The 17,773-nt window shown below is 43.6% G+C and overlaps 1 long non-coding RNA gene across 1 annotated transcript; it reads right to left on the reverse strand.

The window, feature by feature from the left end:
* Positions 1–2,786: 2,786 nt before the first annotated feature.
* Positions 2,787–7,544, reverse strand: LOC128134399 (uncharacterized). Its single transcript, XR_008232737.1, has 2 exons — positions 5,995–7,544; positions 2,787–3,196 (listed from the first exon to the last, which is right to left on the reverse strand). It is a non-coding gene; the product is annotated as an uncharacterized LOC128134399 (long non-coding RNA).
* Between the last annotated feature and the right edge of the window lie 10,229 nt (positions 7,545–17,773).

The following is a 17,773-nucleotide window of genomic DNA, read 5'->3' on the forward strand; positions in this document are numbered from 1 at the left end:
AGCAAAGAGAACAATGTTAAGAGTCCAATTCAGAGTGACCAAAATGAGACTGGTCTTTTTTATCCACCCAGGAGTCACAGTACCCCTTACTGGAGCATTTCAGGACCCAGCCCTCGGGGCTGTGTCCCAATGTGCAATGCTCTGTCTCCAGTGCAGCGCCTGGGCTGCTTGGCTCATTTTGGAGCGTTGCTTGCTGGAATCTGTAGTCTCCAGGCTGCATCTCCATTATTAAAAAGGAGAGCAATGGTAATCTGCTCCATTTTAGGCAAATTAAGTGCAGCTCTTTGGCTCCTGGCACATTCCCAACACGGCTCTGAGACGAGCGTAATTTCACAAAATCCATAAAATTCAGAGCCTAAGACTGCTACCATTCCCCCTTCCCCATGCCTTGCAGATAATGTGAAGTCCTCTTCTGGGGTACTTCACAGGGGAGAGGCATATTCTGTATGTGCCTAATGAATATTGGTTTTCTATGTGCTAAGGGGACGAGTTAAGAAGAGAGTTTCAGTCTTACCTTTGAGTTCTCTACCTTATGGGTTTCATGTCATATTTCCACTGGCAAGGGAGAGGGGGGATGTTGCATATTCAGTGCACCCCTCCTTCTGCCTTGCAGGGGAAGGAGGGTGTGTTTCCACCGACAGAGTAGAATGAACTCATGCTTTCCAATTTTTCCCCATGTTAGGAAATAGGTCCTGTCTCATTACTGGTGACAGCACATATTGGTAGGTCATAGAGCAAAGGGAGAGCCTTGCGTAGAACAGCTGGGGCCCAGAGCCAGAAATCTCATTAAAGTAAGCTGCTGCTATTTCCAGCCTGTAATAGAGCTTTGGAGCTTGATTATATTCAGTGAAAGCAGGTCATTACAAACACAGTGCTTTTTGCATATTATCTAAATTGAAATAATAATATGTTCTCTCCTTTCATGTGCTATATTGATAAATCCCAACTTATGAATGAAACATGTTGATTAGTTAGTTGAAAATAATTAGTTCCATATTATGCCTCCAAGTTTAAGGCTTGATTAGTGCAAACAAATAACTTTTCTTGATAATAAGTCATTTACAGATTATTCTCTTAAGTGGAGCACACAGGCATAAAAATAATCTGCAGCAATAAATAGTGTTATTTGTTCTCTCTTTTCTCTTTGACTTGAAATATAACAGTACTTTTAGAACTTGAGAGACAGAATATCTATATGCAGATTCTGATCTCAACAGCAATTGCCGCAATGCAACTCTGGTGTTATTTGATTGAGGTGGCGGTGTACCAGATAAGAACGTGACCCATAAGGGTTCTTTGATTCAGTCTTTCTGACCACGTAGTCTGAAAAGAACACCAATTATTGCTTACAGTGACTGAGAATATTGCTCTGTTTAGCTTCTTATTATTTAACTTGCATTTAAATATTCTGATATTTACATCAAAACTGAGATAATGAGTGGTTGGTGTGGTTTAAGGTTTTCCTTAGTAGTGGTAGCACTAAGTAACCTTTTCAGTTCTTTTGAAGGAAAACAAAACCCTGCATGAACATTTTTTTCTAGTCATCAGTTCACTGAAGCCAGCATGATTCAACAATGTCCATAAAGCTTAAGCACAGTCCTGAATGTGAACATTTTTCCTGAACCAGGGCTTAGGGCAGTCATAAGGGCAAAGTCTTTTTCTTAGCTCCCCTAGGGTTCTTCTTCTCACACTGGCAAAAGATGGGTCCATAACTGTACAGGAGATGTCCACTAAAGAAAGGCTATACATTGATAGGATTATGGTATATATACTATAATAAAATTAGATAACATCCTGGTAAAAAGCCCCGACTCTGTTGATACTACTGCCTCTGCTGTTGCTCCCACCTACAGAGCCTCCGTGGTGGAAAGTTATGGCTCTCAATTATCACTGTGAAAATCCAGCCCTATTTTGGGAGTGCTTATAACTTGCAGCAGTCGTCTATGGTGTGGGAGTTTGACGGGGTTGTTAGAGAATATCAGCCTTCATATTCAGGCGCTGGAGCATGACAATTCTGGATGAGGCAAATAATACACTTTTGTAAAGCATTTTTATAAAACATTTTCCTCCCTGGCTGACAGGAAAACTTGCAAAGCCTGGGAAGAGAACCAGACTTATGCTCCATTTGCCCTCTGTCCAGATTGCCAGCGAGGGAGCTAATTCGATAGCAGTGGTTGTGGTGTGGACGCTTGTCCACTGGTGGCTGAGACCACCAGCCTACTGACTATACATAATCACCAAATAGCCAGTAGCTAGAAATGGCTAAATCTCTACTGTTTTGTGAAAGACCTGAAGTGACTTACTGGTTAAAAACCCTTCAATCCTTCCCAATCCTCTCAGAGGGCACTTACTGAGAAATGGTAATGCGTTACAGTCTCAGAGTGCTTTCAAAGCACTCAATGTCAGAAAAAATGGCATTAACCCACTCTCCTCCCCATATTCTGGACCTGATTCTCAATGCTAATCAGGAGTAATTTCACTGAAGTGGAGTTATACAAGACCTATGTAAAAGTGGAATCAGATCCATGTATCATACATTTAAGATTCCTGGCAAAATATGCGCTATTTACTTGAGGAAATTAAAACATTTCAGAGTCTGGATGATTTAAGGGCTATGTTCTTACTTCCTAGAAATTAGAACAGTACATCAGGTAATCAATAAGTGTATAAAACTGTCTAAAATGCAAGCATTGCAGAGGTCATGAATGGAAAAAAAGCAGCTGAAATCACTTTACATGATATACTGGAAAAGCAACATTATTTTTACCAACAGCACCGAGAAGCCATTGCAAAAGAGAAGAAACTGATTTAATGGTACGGCAAGCAACATTTGTTTCATAAAGCCAATTTTGTCACTTCCATAACAAATAAAACTAAACACAAAATTAGACTGTTCAGTTAAGCACTTTGGCTCCAACCTCCCTTGAACTTTAAGAAATTCAGGGAAACAAGATCTTGGGTTGGGCCCATCTGTATCAGAAACACAGCACTGCATTCATACCGCATTATCAGTATTTTTTTCACTTCAAATCACAAGCACCAGGCAGTGTGGGGTGTCTATCTCCTTGATGGTCTGCAATAGAAATTCCTCAGTTACATGCAAAGCCTCTCCAGTGTCTTCCGCAAGAAGAGGCTCCATTAAGACTAATGAAAGTGCTGATTCTGCACAACAGATGCTTCAGATTCTCCAGAAGAGCTGTAGGAAAGAAATGGGCTCTTAAACAGGTAGGGAGTCACTCAGCTTCTACCCTTGAATCTGAAAGAGCTGCTTGATGAGGCTTGATGAGACTTAGAGGTAAGCAAGAAATTCAAGAAGGAAATATCCAGGACTTTGAGAGCATAAATAAGCTGCACGTAGTTTTCTGACTTGTAATAACTCACACATCACTGTATCAGCTCCTGGGCTACTGCAGGAGTATGAAGAGGCTGCTGGAAAGAGGAACAAACACTCCTCTGTGCTGCTCCTTTCCCCTGTGTTACAATAAGACAAGGCTTGTGATGTTTGGCCAAAGAATGGGGAAACCTAGGAGTGACTTTGGACAGTACATGCTGGTGATCATGAGTCACTGGCTAATGTTAAAGACAGATCTACAGTCAGATGCGGTGTGTATAACAGTGATTTTGTTTGCCATCAGTGGAGCTGCTGTTTGCTTTGTGCCTGATCTGAATTTTGCATCACGTATGCTCCTAATGGCGTTAAAAGAAATTTTTGTGAATGTACAGTGAGGGGAATAGACCCCCGCAGTGTCAGCCTCAGTTTTGAATGGGTTGGCTTTTTTGGCTTGTCACATCTTTTTACTCTCTAAACCTCTGCCTTTGTATTGTAATATGGCGTGCCGTAAATATCTGTAATGGAACGGATTACATCAGCTAACTTAGTGTTGCCAATCTCAATATTAAACTCTGCAGCAGTAAGGAGCCCTGCCCAAAGGACTATGACAAGTATTCAGCTCCATTTATATTAGAATACAAAGTACAGAATAAACCCACATCATTTCTGGCAACTGATACTACCTGTCAGATAAGAATGGCACAGGGGAAAACAATGCCAGAGCATTGAAGTTCCTTCTCAGAATTAAGAGCTGTGGAGTACTTGATACATGCCCTTCCTGAATTTGCTGTAGGTTAGTAATTTGTTTGTTTGTTTGTTTGTTTGTTTGTTTTAAATAGTAACTCCCCCTCCCCAATACACAAGCAAAAGCAAAAAGTAGTTTCCTATTTCTACACCCACTGACTCTGTTAAGGGCATGCTGGCTGCAACAAGGGAGAGAGAGATCTGGTGGGATTTTAACATAATTTCACCTCACTTCAGATACACAAAAGACACTGGTTAAAATGCTTAAAAATACGTTCAATATTTTCTTGCAGTTTCTATATGCTCAGTCAGCTGCACATTGACTGTACTGTTCTCATGGCAATTTCAAGTTTGCTTGAGGTTGTTGGGGCTAAATAAAATCCCATTCATACGAGATAAGTCAGCATCAGGTTCCAGCGAGCTTGACCAGAACTATTATCCCCATGTTTGACTGTTCATCAGAACTTTCTCTTTTTCAACCCTCACCATGAATATTCTTGGAAGAGACTGCTCAAAGATTTATGTAGCAAGTGTGAAATAATTAGACTCAGTGGAACACAAGCTCTAAAGCGTGGGAGGCATGATTCAGCACTTCATCTTTCCAATGTTAATGATTTGTTGTTTATTTTTTGGAGGTTTTCAAGGGAAAAACTGAACTGACTTCTCTGCATGGGACTTAAAGATTCTGTAACTGGAAAGATAAAGAACTTGGCAAGAACTTCCTTTATCCACCATGCTGTTTTCTGACTGCTGCTAGCCCCACAGAGATGGCTTCATTCCATTCGTATTTACTGCGTATAAATTGCAAACAGCATGTTGAGATGCTCTGAGGAAAGAAGCAATAAAAACGCAGACAATATGAATGCTCAAAAATTGTGTTGTCTGTTGTAGGAATATGGAACCAGATCCTCGGGTCTTGTGCCTTTATTTCAGTGAAGGAGCTGGCCTATTGTTTCTATTTAAAATTGGTTGCCATGGTGGTATCATCCGGGCTTTCACCCTGATGAAAATTGTTTGCATCTGTGACGCAGTAGTGCTGGCAACCCAATGTTTGCATCTACCTCTAACACAGGAATAATTGTGAAAATGGAACCTGACTGTTTACCTTTGCACAGTAAACAGGTTCCTTAAACACGCAGATACCTCTTGCTGTTAAAACTGCATGGAAGTGGAAAAGCAGTTGGTTTGACAGCTTCTGAGGCTGCAGAGACCTCAAACAAAATGGAAGTGCTGAAGTGAAACTCCATGACGAGGCTGACCCTTCCCCAGGCATGACACTGGTGCACAGTTTTGATTTTGCAGCACCACCTGGAATTTCTGGGAAGTTACAGGTCTCACGTTTTCAAACTGATGGGAAGCCCTGCCTGACATTCAGATCTGCTGATACGAGAATCTCTCAATTCCATTTTCTAATGAGTCTCAATCATTAGGCTCCTTACTTCACAGGCGGCTAGTGATCCCATTAGTTAGGTGAATGGGAAGCACTACCAGGAGACTCAGAAATGTCCATGACCAATAAAACAGGTTAAAAAATGGACTCATTATTTTAGGTGGCAGTTCAGCTTCCCATCCAAACTCGCTATGGGTTCAGGTTTAAGAGTGCCAGAATCTCATGAAGGTCCTCCAAAACTTCACCCTGCTTCCCACTTGGTGCTGATTCTGTAGGGCACACTTACAGAAAAAAAACCAAGACAGTCCCAGGTCTCAAAGGGGCATTTAGGCTTAAAGCTTTCTCTCTAATTAAAAAAGTTCTCTTGGAATACTAAACCTTGTACAAAGAACAGATGGGGTTAATGCTCCTCCCTGCATTAGCTGTCAGCACTATACTTTGAACAAAATAGCAGCAGCTTTACTAGCTAGCGTAGTGCTTGTTAAATTGAATTAGATCTGGAGCATTAGTATCAATCCCTTCTCTTTACCTTTATTGGGAGATCCTCCTTTCCAGCATATAAGTGGGAGAGGAAGAACTCAAGAACAGCTCTGAGCAATGAACAAGGATGAAACGTTATCAGCAGGAAAGAAGACCTGGCAGTGCCAGCTTCATAATGGCAGTTACCATCTTGCAAAGCAGAATCGACCCGGGGTGCCGGCTCTATATTCCTTTCTAGTTTGCAAATGAAAAAGCTGGGCAGTCGCCTGTCTTTCCAGCATGCATATTGTATTTCAGCTGATGTGTCTGCAATGCCAATTCTGCTGAGCTGTAAGTGAAAGATCTGCTGAGTAAGAAATTATTAAAGGCAAGCAAGAGCCTCATCTTTTGGTGTTGTCAGTGCGACCCTTATCAATAATTGAACAGCTTTTCCAGGAACACAATCTAGAGAGACCAGAGTCTGTGTTACCACGTTGCCGCTTCAGTCAAATGTTCCAGGAAAGGCTGCTCTCCACAGAGGCAATATTGTGCCATTTCTTTATTCTGCAGGCTCACGATGCTGAGAGCTGAGACAGTGCTCCATCTGATACACTGCTTCCCACCCACATGCTGTCACACTTAAAATCATCGCAGGCTTGAAATAGGGACCATTTTAAAAGGGACTGACCTGCCTCCTGCAGGCTGGAGCCCAGTGGGGTGTTTGGAGGGAGAGCTGTGGGTCTTTCACAGTCCCGTGAACCTTCACTGCTGACTTTTCCATTGGAAAGAGGAAAGCTGCAGGTCAGAGCTCCACCCCATCGCTATCACAAGGACTTGGCATGGGGAGCAATGGTCATACCAGAGCACCTGGATGCTAACGCCAGGAGCTTTGTATAAAACCTGAGAGGTGGATTTCTGAAAGCTCCCTATTAAAAAGCTGACACCCAAAGGATGGGAGAAGCCAGGTGATTTTGCATTCATATCGCTCCTGCAGAAGAACTCTTAAGCCCTCCAAATCAATATGCCACTCTAAGAAGGGACCAACTTGTAATAAATGCAGAAGAAAAACCCCAACATTATGAGGGGAGAATATCAGAGGTTGCACTTGGTTAGGCCTTTTATACAGGTATATTCTGAATGATACAAGCTGATAGCTGTGCTCTCCCGGCAACAGATTTTGTGGGACAGAATTTCGTCCCTCAGCACAGATCTTGTGGGTTACTCTGATGGCATAAAGGGGCTAGAAACTGTGCCCTGCAAGGCTCTGCTACCCAGGCATGCTTTGGGTAAGGCCCTGGCCCCTTCTCAAGCTCAGCCATATCATTACACTGCGATTGGGAGAGGCAAGAGAGAGATTTCCACAGTAAATATTGTATCAGGCAGTCTGGGCTGCTTCAAACGAGAGCAGCTCATAAGTTGCTACTAAATATAAAATCATCCTCAGGGCAGCTCCAGTTTAAGCCAGGGCATGTCAGCCCTCAGAGAAGCACAAGAATCTCCTGGATGTAAATAAGATAAAGGCAGGATGAGGAGGAGAATTTGAAGTTTACAATTGAAATTCTGAAAAACAAATGGAAGGTGTGCCATGTAAAGGGAGAGGATCAAAAAAAGAACCATCAGAAACATGAAATGTCCAGTATCTGCAGTTCTAGAGTTTGGAATTTCAAGTGTCCTCCACCACAGTTTCGTGCATTACTCCCTTACACTAATCACCCATCCTGCATACCTCGGCGTCCTCTCTACCTTGGAGGATCTTTCAGCTCATTCTAGCCCTTCTCACCCCTCTGGTTTCTTCAGACCATTTCTTCCCCTGTGTTTGTACAGTACCCCGCAACATATTGGTGCCCTAAAAGCCACTAGTAATAAAAATAAATACAATAATTAAATCTTTCAGTAACCAAACTGAGCCTTCCATTACTGCAGTCTAAACTCCACCTACTAAAAAGGCAGAAGATGTTCTCTGTGGTTTCCTGGTTTGCGTTCCCCAGTTCTGTGGATGGTAGATCTAGACCCAGTTCTACGCTTTACACTGGTGTAACTTGGTCTAATGGGGTAGAAGCATGCAATAGAAGCAGATCTCCAAAACCCCCCAAACAGATGGGGTATCTGGTGAGGTCAAGTTCCTGCTGGATATTATTGAACTAGTTCAGTGATCCAAAACTAGATCTGAACTTTGCTGCTTTGGCTTATATCTGACGGAGATAAAAGAGTCTATCTATATCCTTCGGGCCACACAAGCCCGTTTCTAAGCTGTATTGTGTTTCCAGGTTATATTACAGACAGCTGACTCTGCTGACTTCTTGCATCGGAATCATTCCTCCACTTTTATCCATGTTTTCAGCTGCAGAACATAGCTAATTCAACAACATATGGAAATCCACAATTATCAATAAATGCTGAAGTTTAATGAGGTGACAGCAGGACACGCTGACTAGTATTTAATCATACGAGCCAGACCATGCTGACAGGTTTACAAATACCTTAGCTGAGCTTCAGCATCAACACAATTTTATATAGTAAAGGCAGGTCCTCTCTTGCAGTGTACTTGCACCATCCCCGAGGTTGATGTCCTGGTACTTTTTGTATGTATACCCTCTATTCCACTAGCATGCCTCTGAGATGTTTTTCAAGTTCTCACCATACCTGGGCCAATTGCACTCCATGTAATTAATCTGCATTCTGAAAATAATCTTTTAATCATAGCATTAAAGGCATAATTTTAACAGGAAAAAAACCAAACCAAACCAAAACAGATTCTACAGTACAAGACAAAATTAGTAAGGAAAAGTAGCTACATTCCAATCTACTATAAGCCATCCCAATTCAACCTGTGGTTTTGTGATCTCCCGCTACATCAATTTAGACCTATCAGGGAAAGTACACACATCTTCTAAATGGCTGTTTACCACTGAAGCAGGTGCCTCGCAGTCTTTTATCCATGGCACCCTATGAAAAATGAGCAAGGAAATGGAGCAGGACACATTTGACAAGTAAGAGTAGAGGCAGACTAGGTGGGCACCTAAAGAAGAACTGAGAATCTAATTTGTCTTGGTATCAATAGTATTCAAGCATCTAAACATCTTTTAGTACCTCAATCCAATTGACTTGGACACAGTTCACCCAATAAATCTGTAGCAAAGCAATTCAAGTGTCCCCAGGTCATCTGCTAGCACCCGAAATAATAAGCTATCTTTCTGCTGTTATGGTTGGGCATCGTAATAAATGGTTCTTCAGGATCGTAAAAGTGGTACATTTGACTTATCAGGCCAGTAAAAACCCACCGGCTTATTTCTTCTTGTGCAGCCTTGACTTAATTCTGGCAGCTTTCCTGAGGTGTATGTGGCTTGTCCCAGAGTCAACTAGTACTGTAGGCTGTGGGCTGAAATTCATCCAGGGTTCTGTAGATCTTCAAGCCAAACTGTGCTCTTTCTGCAAAATGTGTTGCAACAGGCAGCTCCTGCTGAGCACCAGAAACTGGCCCAGGAATTATGGCACTGCGTGTTCGGGTTGGTGACAGATTGCTTTACCGATGCTTAAAACAAGAACACCAACCTGCAGAGATAATTAAGCAGTTGTTGCTAGGAGGCTTCAGAGCTGCTTTCTGAAGTTCTCCTAAAATGATGGGTGCTTTGTTTGGATTTTTAAGAAGCTTTGAAAGCTAAATACAGCTGGATCAAAATCATCATAAAAGGGAATTGGATTTGGTGACGCTCCATTTCCTGAGACTAATATGTTATTAGTTTGGGCACAAAACAGCTGTTTGAATCTGTCTCTGAAAGATTCGAGAATGAAAAACAGATTTTTTGGCACTGTTCATTTGCACTAAGATTGGAGCAGAATATCTCAGTCCAGAATGTATATAGCACACGCATACAATATACACTTCTATTCATATTTAAAGTGGTGTGTATACATATACGTGTATATAGACTGTATACAAACAAACCTCCTTTTAGTATTCCTGTGTGTCATTTAGCTGTCATAACACTTGTAATAGAGCTAGGCACCATTTAATTTTTCATAGTCCTTCATCACCAACTGAAAAACATACAATCAATTTACGCTTTTAAATGCCTTTACCACAACTCAGATTGTTTGTCAACATGTTACATTTATTTTAATTTGTTTGAGCTCTTCATAAAGTTCCTTTCTATTCTTCTGACTGGACAGTAGAACCTAAGGACATCTCTGTTTCACAGATAGATTAAAAATTGGTAAAAACAGATGCAGCAGTTTGGTTTACTCAGGACCTGTGCTGAAAGAAAGAATCAAGCTAAAACCACATCTTTGCTGCAAACAAAATTTGGGGGATTTTACCCAAATAGTTAACATACAGTCTTACTGGAGACAAGGCACTATCATTTTTTTCCTCAAAACTCAGCTGTTTCCTTGTTGACAGTTTTCACAGACAAGTTATGAATGACATAAGCACGATGGCTAAGGGAGGGAAGAGCACTGGAGTGACTTTAGAGAAAGACATAAAAGTTTAATAAGGCCAGGAGACCCACTGACAAGAGGGACATGAGGGAAGAAGGATCAGAAAGGTCATAAAAGTACATACTCACACAAGTATTTAAATAAATTACCAAAAAGCAGAGTTATCGCATAAAGTCCATGCTCTATAAGTAAGGGACTTCTTTGCACAAAGTCCCTTACTATCGGGGAGGGATCCACTGGGCAGAGAAGGTAACATATTTTCTAGAGTCCTGCTGTAGTCCGAGAGCCACTAACTAATTAAAAGTAGGTTTTTTGGCCCCGTCTCCACAGTAAGTCATCAGGACGAATGGAAAGTGTTTTTAAACGAGGTAAAGCAGCGATGAATCACCAAATGTACTGCCTGCTGAGATGGATCACCCCTCCACATGGGATCTGCTTCTCCTGCCTCTGGCTGAGGTACCACTGATTCTCAGTGAGAGAAGTCACCGGAGTTAAATAAAATCACAGCTTTTTCCGAGTACCTTCCAGAGTAATTTGTATATTTGATTCATGTTTCAGAAGCAGAAAAATCATTAAGCCCATTAAAGGAATAATACTGAAAGCCACAGTGAAGGGGGTTGAAGCCTGATGACTGCAGTTGGATCGGGAAGAGAGGGAGAAACCAGTCTGAGCCCTGACTCTTACATTGCATAAAGCACCATGTATTTGGCATGGCTGAAGCATCTGCCTTTGACAGAGATCCTCTCACTAAGGACAGAAAGAAACGTTCATCAACAGCAACAAAAGACCTTGGAGCATCCCTCCTTGGCCCTTTATTTCCTGAGTGTGTAAGCCATGAATGATGAGTATGCTGAGGGTTAAAGTAAAAATAAAAAATCACTCTCTAGGAAAACATACAAGAAAAGGGCAGCTAAATCTCTGACAGATGAGAACACTCTCGGGGTTTCAGCAACAGGAGTTCTGATTTACACTATCTGGAGGGAGAGATAAGGACTCCGCAGTACAGCAGCATCTAATAAATGATGCCTGCAGCACAATAACGAGAGCAAGCTCTTCATTTTATTTATTTATTTTGCAGTTAATTTACTGTTCCTGAAAGCAAGGGCTTTTTTGCTCTGGTCACTGACAATACAGCCAGTTCTCCCTCGCCCATAGCTCTGTCAAAAGACACTTTATAAATAACTGGATAGGAGGATCTTCACCCCTGACCTGTGGGATCTACCACTTGAAAAGAAAGATGAGGAGCACTGATGCTTGGCAGACATAGCATGTCCCTGCCCTGCAGATTGCTCACACAAATCTACCTAGTTCAGACCTGGTCTTCAAAGCAGTAAACAACAGGGCCATGTGTACGTAGTAAGCACATGATGTACATGACCAGCAACTCTGGTTATAAAACTAATCTCATTTTGACTTCTAGGGTCTAATACAAGAATTTGAAATAAAGTCTTGAGACTGAAGATCAGATCAGAGTTGAAATATAAAATAACAATTCCTCCACTCTCACACCCACCCACTCCACTCCCCCAAGTCGGAAAAAAACAACTGCTAATTTGGAGGAGAAATTAAAAAATCATCTAACACCTAATCTAGAGCCATTTCCTCTGCTTTGCACGAGGGATTGCTGCACAACTTCAGTGCACTTGTTCAGAACAAGAGGTGTCGCAAACACCTACTTTGTTTTTGCTGTTGCTTCCATGTTCCTCATTCCCTCCAGACTGTCCCTAGCTCATTAGTCATGTTGGGGCAATGATAAGGTGGAGAATGATTACATAGTTGGCTCAGACTTTTCCCTTCCCAGTACAGAGTGTGCTTGGATCCCTCCTGGGTGGAGGCTGACCTGAATGCCTTCTTTAAACCATACACATGCAAGCCTGTACTGTAATGATTTCCAGTTTGGTTATGTACCTGTTCCTGTTCCCAGGGCCCATCTTTCAAAACAGGATGGTCCTGATTCAGGTCCTGTTGTTGCTTCTGCTGATTTGGGTGAAAAACTGCAGATCCCCGCTGAAACAACTCACCTTTTCTCAGTTATCTTCAGAAAAAAACGTGACTCTGTGCATTCCTCACCTGTTATTATGTGCAACTGAATTCAGCAAGTGAGTGTGTGTTGTGACAGTCCCCTGAGGAATATTGCCTCTGGAAATAGCTTTATGAGCTACTCGGAAAGCTCTTTGTGAGTGACTGTGTTTGGAGATGCTCAGTGGTGAGAATCTCGTTTTGCCATTCTCTCTTTTGAGCCCTGGGCTCAATGTTAGGACAGTGGTGGTTTTTACCCATCTCAACAACATGTACCTCTTACTCTGAGACAGACCAGGGCTCACCTCACTGGGTAACACAGTCATAGCACAGGACAACTGTCCTCATATGCCATGCAACCAAGTATGTGCTCGATCTTTTCCCCTAAACCTTCTCTTCTCACGTTTGCTTTTGCAGAAAGTACTAATGTCCCTTCTCTACCAGTCTGAGCCTTGGCTTCCTCCTTGACTCAGTCTTTGACTCAACATTATGTCAAAAGCTTGTCATTTCTTCTGCTGTATGTTCAGTTTTAGCCTTTCTTCTATTCCCACACTGAGAAAACTAACCCAAACACGAATTGCCTTGTGACTTGCCTGTAGCAAACTTCTTTCTGCCACAACGTCACCGGTATTACCTGTTCAAAGCCATTCAGAATGTTCCTCCTGTTGCTCCACAGCCTCCCACCGATTACGCCCTCACGTCCATGCCCTTCGCATGCAGTGCTTATGGAAAAGAAGGTGGAAGATGTGGGGTTAGGACGAGGGGTTGGGCAGTGAAGCACAGAACTGCTGGCAGCAGGGGCTGGCTCAGCCCTGCAGAGGTACCACCGCTCCAGCCCTGAACTCCTACATGGCTCTACCTGCTCTTCCAGTTCCCAGCTCCCACAGCTGTAAAAACACTTCTGCCAGGGAAAGTAATGTTCTCCCTCACCTGCTTCTGGCCGTACCCACGTAATAAGCTTGTATGCCTTAGTCCTTGCCTAGAACATCTGCTGCTTTGCCCTTCTGCATCCAACCCAGCTGCCCACAAGAGCGCCCGGCTCTGCCCCAGCCCGGCAGAGGTCTGACCCACTCACGTCTGTGTCCAGCAGAAGAGGGGCAGTGACAGCTTCTGACACATCTCCTGTCCATCTGTGGACACAGTAATGCAAAAGAGAACCAGGTTATACACTTTGCATGCTTCAGACCCCAGTCTTAACATCAGCTGCACTACCACCAAATTCTCACACTGTTGTCCAAATATGAGCGTAGGTCTGAATGCTGTTGTCAGCAGTCTTGGCAGACTGAGTGGTTAACCCAGTTGTTACTGAAGCACCCATCCACTCCACCAAAACACATAAAAACCCAAGGAACTAAAATATTCTAGACCCTAAATCAGGCATCTGAAGTCATCACCAACTTATTTTGCTTTTAAGTCCCTTAGTGATAAAAGGGACCTCAACAGAGATTTTTCAAAGCTGCTTTGGGATTTAGATTAATCTAATTTTGGGGTTTGTGCACCTACACGTCTTAGGCTTCACTGAAAATCCCAAACTAAACTAATTTTCTATGTGGGAGAAGATGCTGCTTCCCAAAGTGAAGGGAACCGCTTGCCTTACAGCCAAAGTCCACAAAGTCAAAAAGGCTGGGGGAGGGCTGGGGAAGAAAGAGGGGAGGCACATTCGCAGTGGAAAATGCTATTGATCCTTTGGCATAACAGCAATAGCTGGTAATACTGCAACACGAACTGACCTGCCCACCAAAGCAAAATGCTCAGTAATTTGTAAAAATCCCCTCTAGAATGTAAAGAACAAGACCAGAAAAACTATTTAGTTTGCAGGTTTCCTCGGGCAATGAAAGAAATAGAAGCCTGATTAAGTCTCAGATTTGTTACTCTGCAGGTGAATAAACACATTCCCTGTGCTCGCACACCAAACTCACTTGGGAAGTGCTGGTGGTTGGGTTTGTCACTGCCGAGGGAGAACATGCAGAGAGTGGGGGAGAGGGAGAAAACACTTTCCCTGCCATGAGAAGCATGCCCTCAGCTGAAGGCATGGCCCAGTTCTCCCATCTTATGCTCGTACAGTTTACCCAGCCACAGCAATACTAAGCTTGGGGGAACACCCTAACTCGGATGCATTTTGTGATAGAAAGGGATCAGCTCTGCTGCCCTGACCCTAGTAAAACTTCTTGTTTTCTTTTTCACTGGGCTTCAGAGCAAGAGCTTGCTGGATGCACTCTTAAATAAATGCTAAAGAAGAAATTCCCGTTGGTGCAGAGGAGCCAGTAGCAAGATTCAGTATGGTAATGTACTATTCCAGATACAGGCTGAAATAAGCGTACTACCGTGCAAACAACTGCATGCTCCCAGAAAATACTCTCTGGAGAATTATTGGAAACCATTTCCATCTGACAGGTTGGCACTCAGCCCCTTCCCCGGTCAGCATTCATCTCTCCGGTAGCAGCTAATGAGCTCTGCGCTGAAGCACTGGGCAGCACAGGTGTAGAAAAGCCACAGTAAAGAGAGGACTTCTGAGATCTTTCATCATGTGACTTGAAAGGGAAAGAAACATTATGCTGGACATCTACTGCCTGCAGAGGGAAGTGGATCAAACCATTTAATATTATTATTATTGTAATACAACAGTGCCCAATGGGCCTTAGTAATGAAAGAGGCTCTGTTGCGCTAAGTGGTGTATCAGCACTTTCCAACAAAAATGTGGCGAGGTATGAATGAGAGGAACAAGTGGGTTCAAGGCAAAGGAGCATGAGAGCAAATGAGTTTTCAGTTTGCTGACAATTCTGTAAACATGAATGAGTAATTTTGTTTGTCCAAGATTTTAGAAGTTAAAAAGAGGCAGCTTGGCACTGGACAAAAATGTTTCCCACTGGACTTCATAATAACCAAACTCCAGAACATTTTTAAATGAAGAGTCAGCCTGAATCAAAACAAGGATTAAAAAAAAAAAAATGCCCTGGACATTTCTATGACTTTTTCAAAATTAAACCAAAATGGGTTTCCAGACTTTTTTTTCTTTTTTTTTTTTTTTCCCAAATCTTCTGTCCTTGCCAGAAGGAACAGCTGGGCTGGAGGCAAACCATCTCACCCCGCTCCCTGCAAAGACCACGTGGAAAAAAGCCTGGCTATCTAGATAGCTTGTCAGCTGCCAAACCACTGCTGAAGTTTTCGGTGCACTTCGGGGCCGAGGAGGATTTTGACAAAGAATGTGGAAGGGGAGAGGGCAGTCTTGAAGGTACCTACCAGCACAAGAGAGGCTTTAGGAAAAAAAAGATGGGGGTGTAGGGTGGAAATGTTCTAAAAATGGAAGAGGAAGGCAAAACATAGAAGGGATCTAAGCATTCTACAGCCTAGCAGACATGACAGATAGGACTGGGACAGCATACAAAGGCAGCCATCTCTCTGGGATACCCCAGAGAAGGGGGAGCCGAGGGCGAGAGATGCTCCAGCCCAGGTGATGAGCCAGGAAACAGATCCCCATATCTTGCAGGGTCTGAGACTAAAATACATGCATCTCAGAAAGCTCAAGAAACTAAATATCGTTTCCGACCCGAAGCGATGGCACCAGCCAGCACTGTGTGACTCATGCTCAGACCCGACCTCTCGGAGGCTGCGGAGGTTGGTGTGGAAAGTATTATACTGACGTGGAAGTGGAGAGCTGACCTGGCCATTGGTGGTGAGCAAAGGAGATACCGACCTCCTCGACCAAAAATTTCCTGAAGGCTTAGAAAAGACTGAGTGCTGTCACCAGATGGTTTCTGGGAGGGATGGGAAGAGGACCCTTTTCAGAGATGTGTGCTGGGCTGAGGGGCTACCAGAGGCACAAGGCTGCTTTGCAAAGCGTTTATGATCAATTATTTATCAGCCAAGTTTGGGACAGATGGCAGGAGCGCTGTGTGCCTGTGCGGTTACGCTGCTGCTAGAATAGACCACAGCTCCAAACAGGAGCCCCGAGGAAGGACCAGAGGGACCCCTTGGCAGAGACAGGCATCACCACAGCACGGCATGGAGCTCAGCACCCTCCTGCTCCACTCCTGTGTTCTGCCTCTCAGCATGCAGCTGGGAGTAGCAACCCAGCCCAGCACACAGGCGGGAAAGAATGAACAACTCAGCTATGGCATGAAGGGTTCAGGGGAGAAGAGAGGAACTTGCAACACATGTAGGCCAAGGGGGAGTTAATTTGAGTGTCATGTGGGAGTTGGCAGTGACCAACAATTTGGGCCCCGATGCTAGGGTCTGACTGGGCCGTTGTGGTTTCTCCTTGAGCTGACAAATCCATCTATGAGCACCCCGCAGAAGTGCTGGCCTGTCACACATGGGCTGCAAGAGACCTTGGCAAGCAAAGCACTTTTCTCCCTCCATTTGAAACAGCCCATGAGCGGGCAGCGTTTTTGTCTGTTATTCAAAATCGTTTGACAAGCTATTTATTTTTTACACTCTAATCATTATTTGATATTTAGGTATCCAGCTGGAATTCATTCCTGCTCTGTAATGTGACAAGTAAAACTGCTGGGGAGTTTTCCCACTGTGAAAGCTCACGGTGAGCCCATATAAAGTTTGCTCCTCCGCAAGCACTTGCGTACGTGAGCTCAGTATTTCCACTTGTACCAGTACGAGGACTACTTAGCTGTGTGGGAATGCCTCGAGAAGGCCTTTGAAGAGGGCCGGATCAAACTGGAATTTCAGTTTTAATTAATTGCCGTAGAAAATGTCACCGGTATTATTCACCCAGCTGTACTCTTATGTCATGTTTGCCTGAGACAAAGTTCTCCCATGTACTGTAATGAATCATAATATTTAAGATGAATACAGAGCAGCAGTGACATTCACCGGGGCTTTTGGCGGCTGGAGCTCGGGGTGAGCTCCGCTGGGCTCCTCTCCCAGCTGCAGCTGGACGTGCTTCAACTTGACCTCGTCCCAGGCTTCCCGAGCTCTTTTCATGCTCAGAGGCACCCTACATGCCACCTTTGCAGGGCGTGAGCCATGGGCAGAGCCTCTCTGCACCCTCTGTGCTGGGAATTTCTCCCCCCCAGTAGGACCCGTGCATCTGCCCGGTGCAGCTGGAGTGGGAGGGCAGAAGGAGGTGTTGGTAGGGCTGTAAATCACCTTTGCTTCCTGCTGATCTCCAGAGCTACTACAGATCAGTCTGCTGCAAGCTGAAGAAACTGTCTGAACGAAGGTAGAAAGAGGTTGCTATTCTGTATGACCAGCTTACGCTGCAATTAATGCTTTTTTTTTTTTTTTAATATCCCTTTGCAGAGCAGGTTCCTCTCTTTTCTCTCCTTTGAGTTAAACCTTCCACCACTCCCATTCCTGCCAACACCCACTGGTAACAAGTACTGCAGTGAAATCTAATCAGAGCGGAGATCAACTCATTACCCTGAGAAGTAAACGTG

This window comes from Harpia harpyja, chromosome 20, assembly GCF_026419915.1.
Source record: "Harpia harpyja isolate bHarHar1 chromosome 20, bHarHar1 primary haplotype, whole genome shotgun sequence".
NCBI lineage: Eukaryota > Metazoa > Chordata > Aves > Accipitriformes > Accipitridae > Harpia > Harpia harpyja.